Source organism: Rattus norvegicus, chromosome 15 (genome assembly GCF_036323735.1).
Source record: "Rattus norvegicus strain BN/NHsdMcwi chromosome 15, GRCr8, whole genome shotgun sequence".
NCBI classification, from domain to species: Eukaryota; Metazoa; Chordata; class Mammalia; order Rodentia; family Muridae; genus Rattus; species Rattus norvegicus.
The window spans coordinates 81977424-81991508 of record NC_086033.1 but is presented as its reverse complement, the minus strand read 5'-3'; the positions used below and the strand labels follow the sequence as shown (position 1 = coordinate 81991508).

General features: G+C 39.0%; 1 long non-coding RNA gene across 1 annotated transcript; it reads left to right on the top strand.

Annotated features, from left to right (window-relative positions):
* Positions 1-8863: 8863 nt before the first annotated feature.
* Positions 8864-13635, top strand: LOC120097059 (uncharacterized). The gene is made up of 3 exons (XR_005494196.1): positions 8864-8921; positions 9382-9513; positions 10285-13635. It is a non-coding gene; the product is annotated as an uncharacterized LOC120097059 (long non-coding RNA).
* The last annotated feature ends 450 nt before the right edge of the window (positions 13636-14085 follow it).

Here is a 14085-nt window from a genome sequence, read left to right as displayed (position 1 = left end):
AAACAATTCTATTGCAGGGCAGTAACTGCACGGAAGGGTCCTGTGGTCATCTGCAGGATTCTTGCAGACGTCTAGGGCTGCTATGGACATGGTGAAAGGTTCTGTTGTGATTTTAAAACTATGGCATTGGATTAAGGAAGATGACTTAGTCAAAATTGTGTGTTGTGCAAGCTTGGGGACCTGAGTTTGTGTGCACAGTACCCGCAAAGGAAAACAATCTTGTAATTGTGGCATTGGCAAGGAGGAGCCAAGAGGATTTCTGGGGCTCCCTGGACAGTCATTGGAGTCTAATCGGTGAGCAACAAGTCCAGTGAAAGTCCTATCTCAAAAGCAAAGCAAACCCCAATCTAACTCCCACAAACAAACAAACAAACAAACAACCGTAAACACCAACTAAATGAACAAATGAACGAACAAAGAAACAAGCACGATGTAGAGTAACTGAGAAAGACACCTGACACCGCTGGCCTCCACACACATGCAGTTGCCTTCCTTGATGCCATCACATAGACACACGCATACCACAACCCTAGTAACTAAATACATAAATAAAAATATGACCTTATTGAAAATGTTGTGTTTGCTGTGCTTCCTTTTCACAGATGTATTCAGTCTGCTCAGACTGAGCATCTTGCCTTCACATTAGAAGTCTAGGGACAGAGCCAGAATTTGAATATACAACTGCAAACTAAAAGAAGCGAACGCGAGAAAAAGCAAATGGAAGATGACGGTTTTCAGCACTGTGATTATAACACTACTATAACCAGAGCGTTACTAAAGGTAAAGAATAGTGCAGGCAGAATCTCTAACGTGTCCAAAGGTTTAGGATGCCAAAGCAACAGAATTTGACGAGTTACTAAGTGGAACTTAACAGCCAGCGCAAAACTTTAGATAACTAAAGATAGGCGTAATATCTTATGGATTTAAAGAGATAAGATTCAGGTAATTCTAGATACTAGGTGTAATTAGTTTAATCTCAACTTAAACATTGAGATAAATATTAAAGGGAAATTTACTAATCAATCTTTTTAGAATAGCAGGATGAGTTATAGGTATTTTTAAAAGAATAAATAATGATAAGAAAATCTAATTACTTTCTTGATAGAATTCAGGAAGATTAAGTCAATGAAATTGCTATATTATACTTTGATTTTGGTTTTACAGATCATGAAATTATATTTGCAAATTTTATGCAAATTTACTAAGAGATTAATGTTGTCATGTTCTGTAGACCTAGGACAAAGAAAATGCTGTTAACATCATTCGTTAAAAAAAATGTACAAAGAGATTCCAAGGTCATGGGTTCTGTGCCTAGAGAAGTTAGATGGTTTCATATTCTTTCTCCTATTCCTTTTCTCTTCCTCCATTTTTCTTTTTTTAAAAAAAGAAGTCTAGAAGCAAGATCCAGGTGACAGGATCTCCTCAGAGATGAGGAAAGAGGAGCATCCCAAAAGGTGAAACCATGGAAGTGACAGTTCTTCCTCCTGGTGGAGAGTTCAGGGCTCAAATGGGGAGGTAGGGCTAAGCCGTTCAGCATACCCTTTGAGGTAGGTTTATGCTTGTTTTGCAGCCATATTTCTCACCCTTTGCTGGATGCCCATGTCTTAAAGGTTTATGACTGATATAAGAACAGGTGGCATTTGCACACCTACTAACAGATATATGTAAATTGTCACTTTAACACTTATTCCTTATTATTGTGGTTATTATTGTATGTCTATGTGAGTGTGGATGCATGCATGCAAAGGGGTTCATATAGAAATCAGAAGACAGCTTTTTAGGGTGTATCATTGAGCAAAACAAGACACATTTTCTGTTGTGGAAATTACATTATTGTAGGTAGAGTGAAATAAATAAACATCATCAATTTTAGGTTATATAGAATGATGGAAGGCAGTTGCTATCTAGTGTACAACAAAGAAAGTATCAGCGTAGCATTTGGAGGAAGGGGGCTCTTTCAAGGGAGCTCATCAGGGAAGGTCTAGATGACATTTTAACAAACATTAGGATGTCATAAATGACAGCCATGTCTGGGGAAAGTGTACCAGACAGAGAAAAGAGACATCACAATTGTCCTAAGGTGGATGTGTGGATCTGGGGAGCTTAATCAAAGATGGAGGTCAGAGAGACGACAGGTGACCCAAACATGTTAAGTCTCTGGCCATTGTAAAAACTTTAGCTATTACTCTGTCAGGAAGAGGCACAAGATAATTTTTCACAGATGTATAAAGTTATCTGACTTTTTAAAAAGGATAATTCTGGTAGCTGTTAAAAAATCAACTCCATTTCATCAAGAATAGACATGGCACAAACTTGTAGAAGACTCTCAGAGTGAAACAGGGTCAATTTCATAGAATATAATTAAAATATAATTTAAGAAACCACAACCTTGAATTTCATAGCTTCTATTCCATGAATGCAAATATTTTCATTTCAACATATCTCTAAAGTAAAATTATTTCCAGGAGTCACTTATGAAAACAATATTTGATCCTCAAAAGCTCAAGACCATAAATCAAATATATAATTTAATTAGTGTGATGATTTATGTGTCCAATTCCTTATAGTGTTCTGATGCATATGTAGGGAAGAGCTTATTTGAACTATACAAAGACCCTGTAGATTGGAGAATTGGTAATTACTGTCTTACCTAATGTAAAGGACCTGATACAACTAGAGCACCCCTGAAGCAGGGTGGGACTTTGGCTTTCTTAGTCCAAGCCTAAAGCTCTCTCTATCACTTTGCCTCAGACATGACCTACATTAAAACTGCTGTTAATGACCTATAAATGAAGGAAATTTTCACAAGATATTAAATTGAAGGGGAAGGGGTAGTGCATGTCCAATTAATGAGAGCGAAATAATAAAAATCAATCGTGATAACTTTGGTACTTCATCTCCTGACCCCCTATTTGCACCCGAAAGTCACTTATTCAAATACTGTTGGAAACCGGAGCTCATTCAAGGTCAAAACTTATGGTGAGGTGGCTACTGGCCAAAGCTAACTTTCTGTCAAAATTATCTTTAAAAGGAGGTTAGAAATAAAGGTATTTCAAAAACCTTGGGTCAAGCACAACTCTTAAAAAATTAAATGATATGAAATTTGTCAAAAATTAGTAAGGTCTGTGAAACTCCATTTAAGAAGTTAAACTGCCATAGATCATGGTGCTTGCCAGCTTTTAAACTTTAAAACTGTTTTTACCATATCAGGTTGAAAACCAGTCAAATTGTTAAGTTTCTGTTTTACAGATACTGTCATTTCTCTACTCCATTTCCACACCAAAGCCTCTCTGTGAACAGCTCTTGTTGAATATGGGCTGTTTCAAGGTATATAATCACAAACTCTCTTACCAGGTTCACCTTGAGTCAGGAATTGGACTTGGCTCCACACCTCCGAGATTCTAAGGCCATCACAGCATCGATCATCAGTCTGGGTAGCTATACTTCCCAGGTTGACCAGTAAGCCTGTTCTATCGGATCAGCTCTGTCTCCAGGGAGCTCACCATTCTTCATGTTTCCTTTGTGTGAGAGAGAGAAGAGCCAAGTGAACATCAGACTTGGGGAAGCTGAGATGTTAACATAGCAGAATCTCTCCATGAGTGAAGTAGGATAATGAAGCCAGACTGAATGGGGAGGGTTGTTTACTGAGTGCCTGTAGCACCATGGGTTTCAGGCCTGATGCTGTCATCTTCAGTGTTTTATTTTTCCTCAATGCTACTGCATTTACTAATAATTGAAATTGAGCTTCAGCAACTTTAAATAATAGTCTAATTTAAAAAAGTTCCAACCAAAGATTGTTTGACTCCAAACCTCACAGCCCTATACTCCCTATTAAAATTAATCTAACTCTGGGCCTTATACACACTCCTAAGTCCTATTGGTGTAACATCCTTTACACTGTAGTAAGATAAGAATGTTTCTGGGTATCTGTATATGCCTCATGTACAGACAGTGAGGCTATACATTGTAAATTTAGTTACTCTTTTGGAAAATATTGATTGGGCTGAGAATAGTTAATCCCCATAAATTATGACAGAAGCCGGAGTTAGTTAACTAAACTAGATACACATCTTCAAGCCAAGTACTCAAGTCCCTTACTCTATGCAAGTTTTCTTTATGGAAAACAGAAGATGCTGCTGGTTGCGAAGAATGATGACATAGCTAAAAGTCAGAATCCAAATCTGGAGAATTCCTCTTTTCGGTTCATTTAGTTAAATATAATCACCAACATGTAACTAAAACAGGAAAAAGCTAGAAGAAAAGTAAAAAGATTTCACATCAAAGTGAAATATTGATGATTATTTCTGAACGTTATGCTGACAGACTCTGGCTAAAATCTGATTAGAAGATTAATGTCAGATATATTAGCCAGAGATGATCTCTCCATATCAATTTAAATCACATCACTCAACCTTCCAAAGTCTGGGTGTGCTTTCAGCTATAATGACCTGAATTCAGAGCAGTACCTGACACTCCACTCCATCTCCTCTTTACTGTCCCCAGGAAGACATCCTGCACCCTATTCATCTTTCTATCCCTAAGGTCCAAAATGATGCTCCCTCAAGATCATTACGCTCTCTTCAAATTAAAAAGATAAAGGCAATTTTCCCTTGATAAAAAAATACATCCTGGCCTGTAGCCTTCGGATTGTTTTGGAAACACATTACAGTATTTCGATATTAGTCACTAAAGCTTAATAAGATCTTGCTATGTAGATGTTAACACGGACTTATGGAATTATTAGGACAAAATTCATTTTCCTCTGTTTAATATTTAATATCAGTTGCTCAAATGAGTAAAATTATACTTTGGTCCCAAGTTGTCATGTGAGAAACTTCTTCTTAGGTCCGTGTATTAAAATTTGGAAGTGTAATGAGGACGGAAAACAAGTTGGACCAAACTACGCCGCATTATCTTCTCCTCTTTCCTCCCCTTCCCTTCCTGGCGTCATCTGCTTCGCTTCCTCGCCATTACCCTCCTTTTTGCTTTATTTATTAGCCTCATAGATGAAAAGGCAATAATCTTTAGTTATTTAACAGACTAAATGGGTCCCTTAGCATCTTCGCGTTAAAACTCGTATCAGTGCAGCTAGCTGCTCATTCGCTCTCACATACAGACAACCGTGTGCCATCTCTTGAGAAATATACAGCGCTCATCGTTCTAAAGGAAAGATGGTTAAACGGAATACAAATTAGGGCTCCTTGTTGGCTGTTTTCCTACCTTTAGTTTAGATAAGAAAGGACTGATTTTTTGTTGTTCGGTTAAACAATGTGTTCTGGCAAGCAGGAGGTTTTGTTTTTGTTTTTGTTTTTTAATGTTTGATGGTTGGACGCGTGATACCTCATTTGCTTTTCGGCTTGAACTGTATAGTGACAAATCATTTCAAGGCACGCCATGAAACATTGGATTTGGTGTTTGGGTTTCCTGGAACTTTTAAGATAGACATTACGAATACATTTCTCAAACTCACATAGATATTAACTTTGTTTCCAAACTTCAGAGTTTTCAAATTTGCTTCCTCAGGAAAGATAGTACGTTCAGTCTTCGGAGAGGATACAGAAAGTGACCACACCTCAGTGTGGACAGTTGATATTGGTGTTGAACTTGAATTCTACCATTAGAGAATCACAACCACATTTCCATGCCTGAAGATCATTGACTACGTGGTAAGAATTTGGATTCTAAAGAAGGCAACTTCATCAGATTTTACACCCAGGAGGATTTAGAGTGTCTTGCATGCTCCAAATGGGAAATGAACATGAAAAAAAGATTCACAACAGATGGGAAGTTCCCACAAAAGAGATTTAGGAGGCCAGGTTTTGTCGGTTTCCCTTCTTTTCTGTGCCATGCTTGTAGATCCTCTGAAACATGTAAGCAAACGGCAGTGCAAACAGAACCTAGCTTTCTTGCTAAACACAACGAAAAGCTTCAGCTTCAGCAAAGCTTCCTGATTTTTTCACAGTTATTAAGCCCAAGTATCCAAGGAATTATATTTATTTTTTGTTCACTTGGACTAATTAATCAAAATTTGGCTAATAAGACCCCATTAAAATATAAGACACGTGTGCTCATTTTCTCAAGGGAAATGAAATATCTTGGTCTCTGAAACACAACATTCTCCCAAGAAGTTATTTCCACATATAGAAGGCTCTACTCAAAACAAGCCATGCCTTTAATTAGGACCCAGAAATTTGATGACATGTGAATGTTCCCTTACAAGCATGGCTTTCATTCATTAGGTGTGTCCCTGAGTTTCCTGTTTAATTTTAGGTTAATGAAATAATACTTTAATACAGCTCTATTTTTTTTTCATATCCTAATGCTCCGTGAATGAACAGGGTAGCATTCCAAATCCCAGGCTCACGCTCTGCATCTCAAACGGGGTCGGACTGTTGAATATACTTAGCAGACCCTCGGTCCCACTCCAAGAACAAAGACATTGTATCAAGTCTTTTGTTGCAATTGATGGATTCTCGGAAGACAAATGCAGACGTTTTCTTTGGTGATGGGCACTCCACCATAAAATTGAAGAGGCTAAACAGGGACGCAGTGTTCTCCTCAAGGGAACCCCAGAATAGGTGGTCTCACTGAGCCACAAGGGCAAAAGGAAACGACACCTTTGCCGTTTGCCACTGCCCGGAAAACTTCCACTCTGACATTTCATTTTACCTTGGCAAACAACTGCCATGAAAAATAGCCAGGTACATTACAGGATATGCCCTTATGCATGATATTTTGTATCAGATATATCAGTCACATTGCAAAGGACTTAGATCAACTTAAAAAAAAAATAAAACCCAATAGAATGATTACAGCCGCTGCCTAGAATGACAAGTATTATCAACAAAAATTAATCAGGCGCATCTTTTAGTGAACTCAATTAATAATGTGCAACAACAGGGTCTCTTTTCTTAAGATGAAAATTAATTAGTGGAGGGAAGGTCACTCGGAGATGCTGACATCACTCATCAGAATGCTCTGGCAGCTCTAATTATTTGTCTTCCAGGCTTGGGTGATCAGAAATTATTGCAATACCTGAGTAACATTTTGAAAAAGCTTTGTGCATGGCTCTTTTAATTAGACCTGGTATTTGATTAATGCAGTGGAAGCCTTTAGATCAGCCTCTTATCATTGAGCGACTTAGAAGTTTTAGGGAATTATACTGTGTAAGACAGGGTCACTGAAGGGGTTTTGAATCTATACATTTTTATTATTAAAAGAGTTATAATGTTAAATCTGATTTATCCTTTCCACTTTCAAGCCCTTCCTTCATTGCCAAGCATGATAATATATGGGATAGAATTTCATTAATTTTTATTTTAAACATTTTTCTTTCTTTTTTTCCCCTCTTTTGCCTCGCAGTTACAGTAACTTGCTTGGAGTTTTGGAATTGAGAGTTCGGTTTGAAAATCATTTAGGACTTTTGTATAGGGAAGCATCTGAAAAGTGAGCTTAAACACTATGTCAAATCTCAACATTAACTGTGAATCCATGAGGCTCTTGTATATTCAGACATTGTGGTCTCACAATGTAAATAGATAAACAGAATGGGAAAATATTGCAAAACTGACAACATAACTTCCACAGTTATTTCATGCGTTCAATAAGCAAAATTTCAAATTCCGGTGGTAAATTTTTAGTTATGTGATAAACTTGTGTATAGTTATCATGTGATAGCTTAAATATAATTTGTGTTTTAATGTAATTTTACATGGAATTCATTGCAACCCATTTTTGGAAGATAGTCACATAATGTGGTATTAGCTAAGTCTTCAAAGATCAGAAGATAAAGTAAGAAATAGTGACTTTCATAATGTATTTTAATATTTCTCTCAGTGTGTGATGTACATGGGTGGTATGTGTACACATGTGCATACCTGCATGTGTACTGCGTCATTCTTTACTTTATTCCATTGAGACATGGTCCCTCATAGAACGTGGAGTTGTCCTGACAGCCAACAAGCCCTAGTGTGTCCTCTTGTCCCTGCCTCTGCATTGCTGGGGTTGTAGGTGTTGCCCACTGTCTCACCTGGCTTTTTACATTGGGATTTGAACTCATGTGTTCAGGCTTCCACATTAACCACTCTTACCCACCGGGCCATTTCCAAGCCTCAGAATGGCATTTGGGTCTCCTGGAGGACACATTCAAGTCTTTACCACTATGATCTGGAAACCACATCTGACCTTGTTCTGTAAGATGGGTTCTTTAGACTCACCTGTGTTGCCTCTATAAGGAAAGTGGCAGGGGATGTTCAGAGGCCAATGAACCACCTCAGCCTGGAGAGCCCAGGTTCAGATGAGGAAGGTACATCCTGCCCTTTCCCGCTGCATATCTACAGGAGACATCCCTGTGTGATGGTCGTCTATAAAAGGGGTGCGGGGGAGACGTCTTGAAATGTGCTTTCAGAACACTTCCAACAATTAAGAGGGACGTCTCACACCTTGCGAGAGGTGTTTGACACTCCCCATCCTTTATGTACCCACTCTGGAGTTTAGTGGTCCTCATTGCTTCCTTCATCTTGAAACATCATGCATGTATGTTGTTTACTCAAGGGCGACTCCTTTGGATGTCTGATTGCAATAGGAAATCTAATGCAGAGATCAGAGCTCTCCAACTCGACCTATTCTGCCTCCCATCACATTTACTTCTCAAAGTGAAGGCCTTTTGACCACAGGGCACAATGAAGCAGCAGGTTCTCAAGGGGCTGGGGAGAAATACTGGCTTAGCGAAGAAGGAACATGTAGTTACTTGAGCTCAGTTTTGTGCCCCCATCCTCCCTCCCTCCCTCCCTCCCTCTATACAGTCACATCTATTTTTGTGTGTGTGTGTAATTGCTGACATAAATAGATTACCAGCATTCAGGTCACAGAAGCCTGGGACCACATCTTGAGTCTGCTGTTTTATATCTGTATGCCCCTAGGTAAGCCATTCAATTTTGTTGAACCTTCATGCTTTTTATATATAAACACATTGCCCGGCTTTCTAGGAGCGTGAGGTTTAGGAAGGATAATCAGACACTGCATGTAAGAATCTCATTGATCAAAAGTTTGGAAAAGCTTGGTAGATCTTAATTCTATTGACAATTTTAGGCAATGCTCTTCCGATTCTCAGTTATTTGTAAAAAAAAAATAACTGTTTTTCAGGGAATACATTATTAAATCAACACGTCGATAGACATCTTAACTACCTATTCACATGTAGTTCAAGTAATCTGGTTTTGGATTGTCTGGGCTGTAGCTGTGACTTAGATTTTAATGAAAATAACTTACACTACATTCACTGATAAAATGTTTGAGACACTTATTTCTACTGATGAATTATGCATGCTAAGACTGAGTGGCACTCATTGATTTATTTTCTCTCTTTGCCTTGATTTTCAGCTCCGTGCAAATCAGTGTATATATTTTTTTCTACCCTGCACTCCCACTGACTATATTATACTCCTGGGGCTCTTCAAGTGGAGGGGACACGCAGCTCTGCTCACGGATGGCAGGTTGGCCTATAAAGACAAGGTAGTGAGCGGGCATTGGGGAGACAAGATTTTAAAATTAGTGTCAGATGTGGAATAGTTGCAGTGAAGTACAACATCTCCACTTAGATGTCGGTTCTCCTATTACAGGTTTGGAAAGCCTACCATTTAAAAGCCTTAAAATCCAAACAAACTGACACTGAGTCTTTTTTTTAAGTTTAGTAAGTATTTAAGTAGCATTTACTCTTTGCACAAAACCCCCTAGATCATTGTAAATATTAATAGGAATATTAATAATATTGTAAATATTAATTTCAAACTGGGGGGACATCTGCAGTTTCCAGAAGACAACAGAGACAATAAATAAGGCAAGAGGCCTTCCCATGTGTCGGGAGTCGCTTGTGTTAATTGACATCACAGGGTGAGTGTGGCCCATCCCACATTCTAAGCAGTGAGTTCTAAGTTGCTGGTAAGATTTTCCTTTGCTGCCTCCTTCTGACTTCCTGGTTTCTGCTACCCCCATGTCCTGGAAACAAAGAAAGGACAGCCAGACAAGCATAGGCAGAAAAGCTGGGTTGCGTGAGTGGCAGAAACTCTGATGGAGTGGCGCTAACTGTGCGCCGGGGCACTCCTGTGGGTTTAGGTTTTATTACATAGAGCAGAGGGAGAAACTAACTAGGTCCAGTAAGAAGTCTCTGTCACAGGAACAGCTGAGGCTGAATCTGAGAGGAGGAAGCTGTAGTCGCTAGTTTCTGTAAACACCGATTGATCAACTGTTCACAAACACTTTTACATGCATCCCTTTCGATCTTAGGACTTGGTCTAGAGGAAGGTTTTTTCCATCTCCGTAAGCTTCATCTGGATGGCCCGACATGGCCACGCCCAGGTCAACACTTCATTCAGAACTTCATTCTCTCTTGACACCTTCACTCATGGCTTCCCTGGTTCTTCATACCTGGATAGGGGACGGAATTCTCCTGTTCTTTCAGGGAAGCATACTGCTGATGGCTGAATGCACCAGATCTGAAGTCCTTGTTGGTTCACAGAGTCCCTAAATAACATAGGGATTGACTCCGGTCTTTCTCCCTCCTGTTCGTAGTCACTGTAGAGCTGAGGATAAGGGTGATGAAACAGCTGCCTTCTGCTTCTTTGGTTACCTGAAAGACACTGACATTCTGACTAGAATGCCTGGAGATTCCATTTCTATTCCTGCATCTGCCACGAGTCCCGGAGGAGCTCTGGAAGGGTGCCTGTGACTCTGTAGTTCTAGGATCCTGCCTCTATTCCACCTCGAATCTACAACCTTGTCGAGCGTGTCTAATTCGCATTTGTAAACACGATGGTAAAGCAAGACAGGATGTGAAGTAAAATTTCCCAAACTAGGTCCCCTGTCCTGTAGCACTTTTGATGAAGAACCAGTTTCCTATTCAAACTGTTTAAATTCGCCGTCAAAGAGTCATTAGCTACGGTCCCATTACTAATGTCCTATTACAAGGTAGTGATTGAAACTTTCCCCCAGTATTTCTTAGCAACTGTCCTCAGATATGACTTCTATGGCTCAGTGCACTTGTTTCGTTAGGCCCTTTATGGTTCAGACACACTGACTGTATGTAGACATGCCCGGCAGTACTCTCTTAATTGGCAGTAAGAATTTACTATATGATCTGTGTTTGAGCGCTGTTAGATAATTTTTTCCCCTGCAAAGGAAAGAAAGCACGTAGCATCTAGAAGATAATAAACTTTTCACACGGGCGTTTAATGTGACCATTTCCAGGGCAACACATGAGAGACAGTCAAGTCTGCTGCTTTACTTTGGTTAGTAGGAACCCGGCTGGCCGTGGTAATTCAAACACCACTGCATTGTAAAGTGAGTTTGGACTGAGATAGGACGCCTGTACTTTGCAATTTTTTAATACCAAGATTCTAAAAAAATTGACATTGGAATAACCCAAAGGAGTACAGAAGTCACCAACTTTTTGCTGAGAGGAGGAATCTAAGGACTCAGATTGCAACAGTCGGGTGATCTACTTGTGTGCTGTGGATAAACTGTGAGGGACAGTTCCTCAACAATATCCGATTTTATTTACAGGCCTTTTCCTCCACGTGAGCAATAGGTTGATATCCCCACCCAGCATTCACCTCAGAGACTTGTGCTTGCCTAACTTGCCCAGAGTTCCGAATACAATATTGTGGGGCAGGCCTGAGGTGTTTTCAGACTTACTGTAATATATGGTAGTCTTGGAAAGATGCTATTATCAGTCCCCTACTGGAATTTCTATTAATTTATAGCATTTGAAACAAATTATAATAAACAAGCGCTTTTTGTCTCAGCGTCATATATCTTATTGTCTACATGAGGTGAAGAGAAGCTGATTAAATTAGCACAACCTTCCTCTGTGTTGAGACATGGCGTTTTATTGGCAATAGTATATATCATTTCACAACAAATTCCGCTGTGATTTTTCTTAAGCCTGTTAGCTTGATTCTATTCAATCAATAGGAAACGTTCCTGAGACAAGTATTGCTAGTAAATTCTTATTCTTTCTCCAGGACACATTATAGTTTAACTTGTCAGAAATATTTCCATGTACACAATAAAACGGATCTCTGTCAAACAGAAGCTGTTAACGAAACCCTCCTCACACACCGGGGACTGCAGTCAGTGGTACACAGTAGATCACTTTGCCACCTCTTTTCTATGTGAGAAACAAAGGAAACTACATGTGTATATTAGAACTGATTAGCACTGTACCCTAAAGCAATTAAATAAATATTAGAAGAAACTCCCACAGCCTTTTGTTTTGCTATAAGGGGCTCAGCTGTGCTCCCTCTAACCCTAACTACATCACTTCAAATTACCAGTAAATTAACAGAGGAACACTTTCAACCTCAGAGCAGATTTGATCCAAATAGTCTTTAAATGCCATTTCTGTTCCTATTAACCTAAAGATCGGCATAGCAGATATTTTCTCGGGGCTGCCCAGCAGTCCAGGGCATTAATGGTGAAGTTGTGACAGCCCTTTTCATGATGATTTATGATTCCGTGTTTAACTTGATTACGCCAATGCTGACTCTGAATACTATTTCAATTAGTGCACAGAAGGTCACATCACAAATATCCCTCTATAATCTATTCCTATTAACACTAATACACAGAGTAACCAAATCTTTTCACCCTTGCTGATTCTCATCATCCGGAGCCCTAACTGCAGGCGCCTTTACCAGTTTACTGCGTTGGACACTTCCGAAATGGTAATTTTCCCTCCTTGGAGTATCACTAATAGCCGGAGCCGTGACACGAAGAAGAAAGTGAGTCTCTGGGCTGGCATTTGTGTATTAATAATTACCAAAGTCTCCGATTTATTAAACAGGAGATATGCTTTCTAAAATGCCTGTCTGAAGCACTATTTCATGACCAATTACTAAATAAATATACAAAAGATTTTTGGGGGGGGGTAATGAAAGCAGCTTACACCTAAAATCAATTTTAGCAGTAACTAAGTCTCCTCTCATTATTCTTCTAAGGACTCTGGGGAATCACTCTCATTTATATGTAACCAATCATAATCTTGTTTTCTTTCCCTTTCTATCTTTTATTTTTTCCCCTCTAATTTTTTTTTGGGGGGGGACTAATTTCTACGTCTAACCATTGGGGAAAACAAAGAATATTGGGTCATCAGGCCTTTCCTTCCTTCCTGTGAACTGCTTATAAACAGTCCCTGTGGTACAGAATTAAGACTACAAAGAAGAATGGAGTTTTATTGAGAAAAAAGAAAAAAAAAACTTTTCAATTTGTCCAAAGGTTAAAGTGAAACCAACTGCTAAAGACAAAAATCCACACATCATTTAAACAATTAGTGAGGAATGTTCAAAGACTTTATGTTCAAAGTGCACACAATCTGGATTTTAAGTCGTATGTGGAGGCAATCGAGATGGAAAGTTAATTAACAATAAACCGAGAGGGCTTCATCACAGCCGTTTAACTATGCGCAGAGAGGCTGGCGTCCAGCGGAGAGCTTGGTGGGAAGTGAGAGTGGGAAGTTGGAAAGTCACTGTGCTCAGTGGGCCCCCAATAAATGCTTTATTAACAGTGATGATGTCAGTCTTGCAAAATATTAAAGGGGACTTGTCTCCGTGGTTTGCTTTTTTAATTCTTTTTTTTTGACTTGCCTGAATTTTTCTTACATTTAAAAAAAAAACTAAGTATTTACATAAGAAAAGAAAAGAGTCAATCATAATTTTTCACAAGTAATAATTGGCAACCTCATGAAGATTTCGCTTTTAAGGATTCTCTGACATTCAAAAATCATATTCTTATTTCTCTCACAGTTTTTCTGATTATTCATGAGCCATTTGATGAAGGCCAAGTGCTTATTGGACCAAGAAACAGATGACCCCCTTCCCCATTTTTGAAGGAAGGGGACAGATTTGTATAATCAGTATGCCTTAAAAATTTGAACAAAGAATTATTAAATATGACTTCATATAATTTGACTATTTAAAAATGATTTTCCACGATTCCCCTTTCACAACCTCCACCACGAATGCACAGCTAGTCAAGAGTGATCATCGTTCAGTCTATCCCGTTGCTCCCATATTCCTACAAACTTACTTC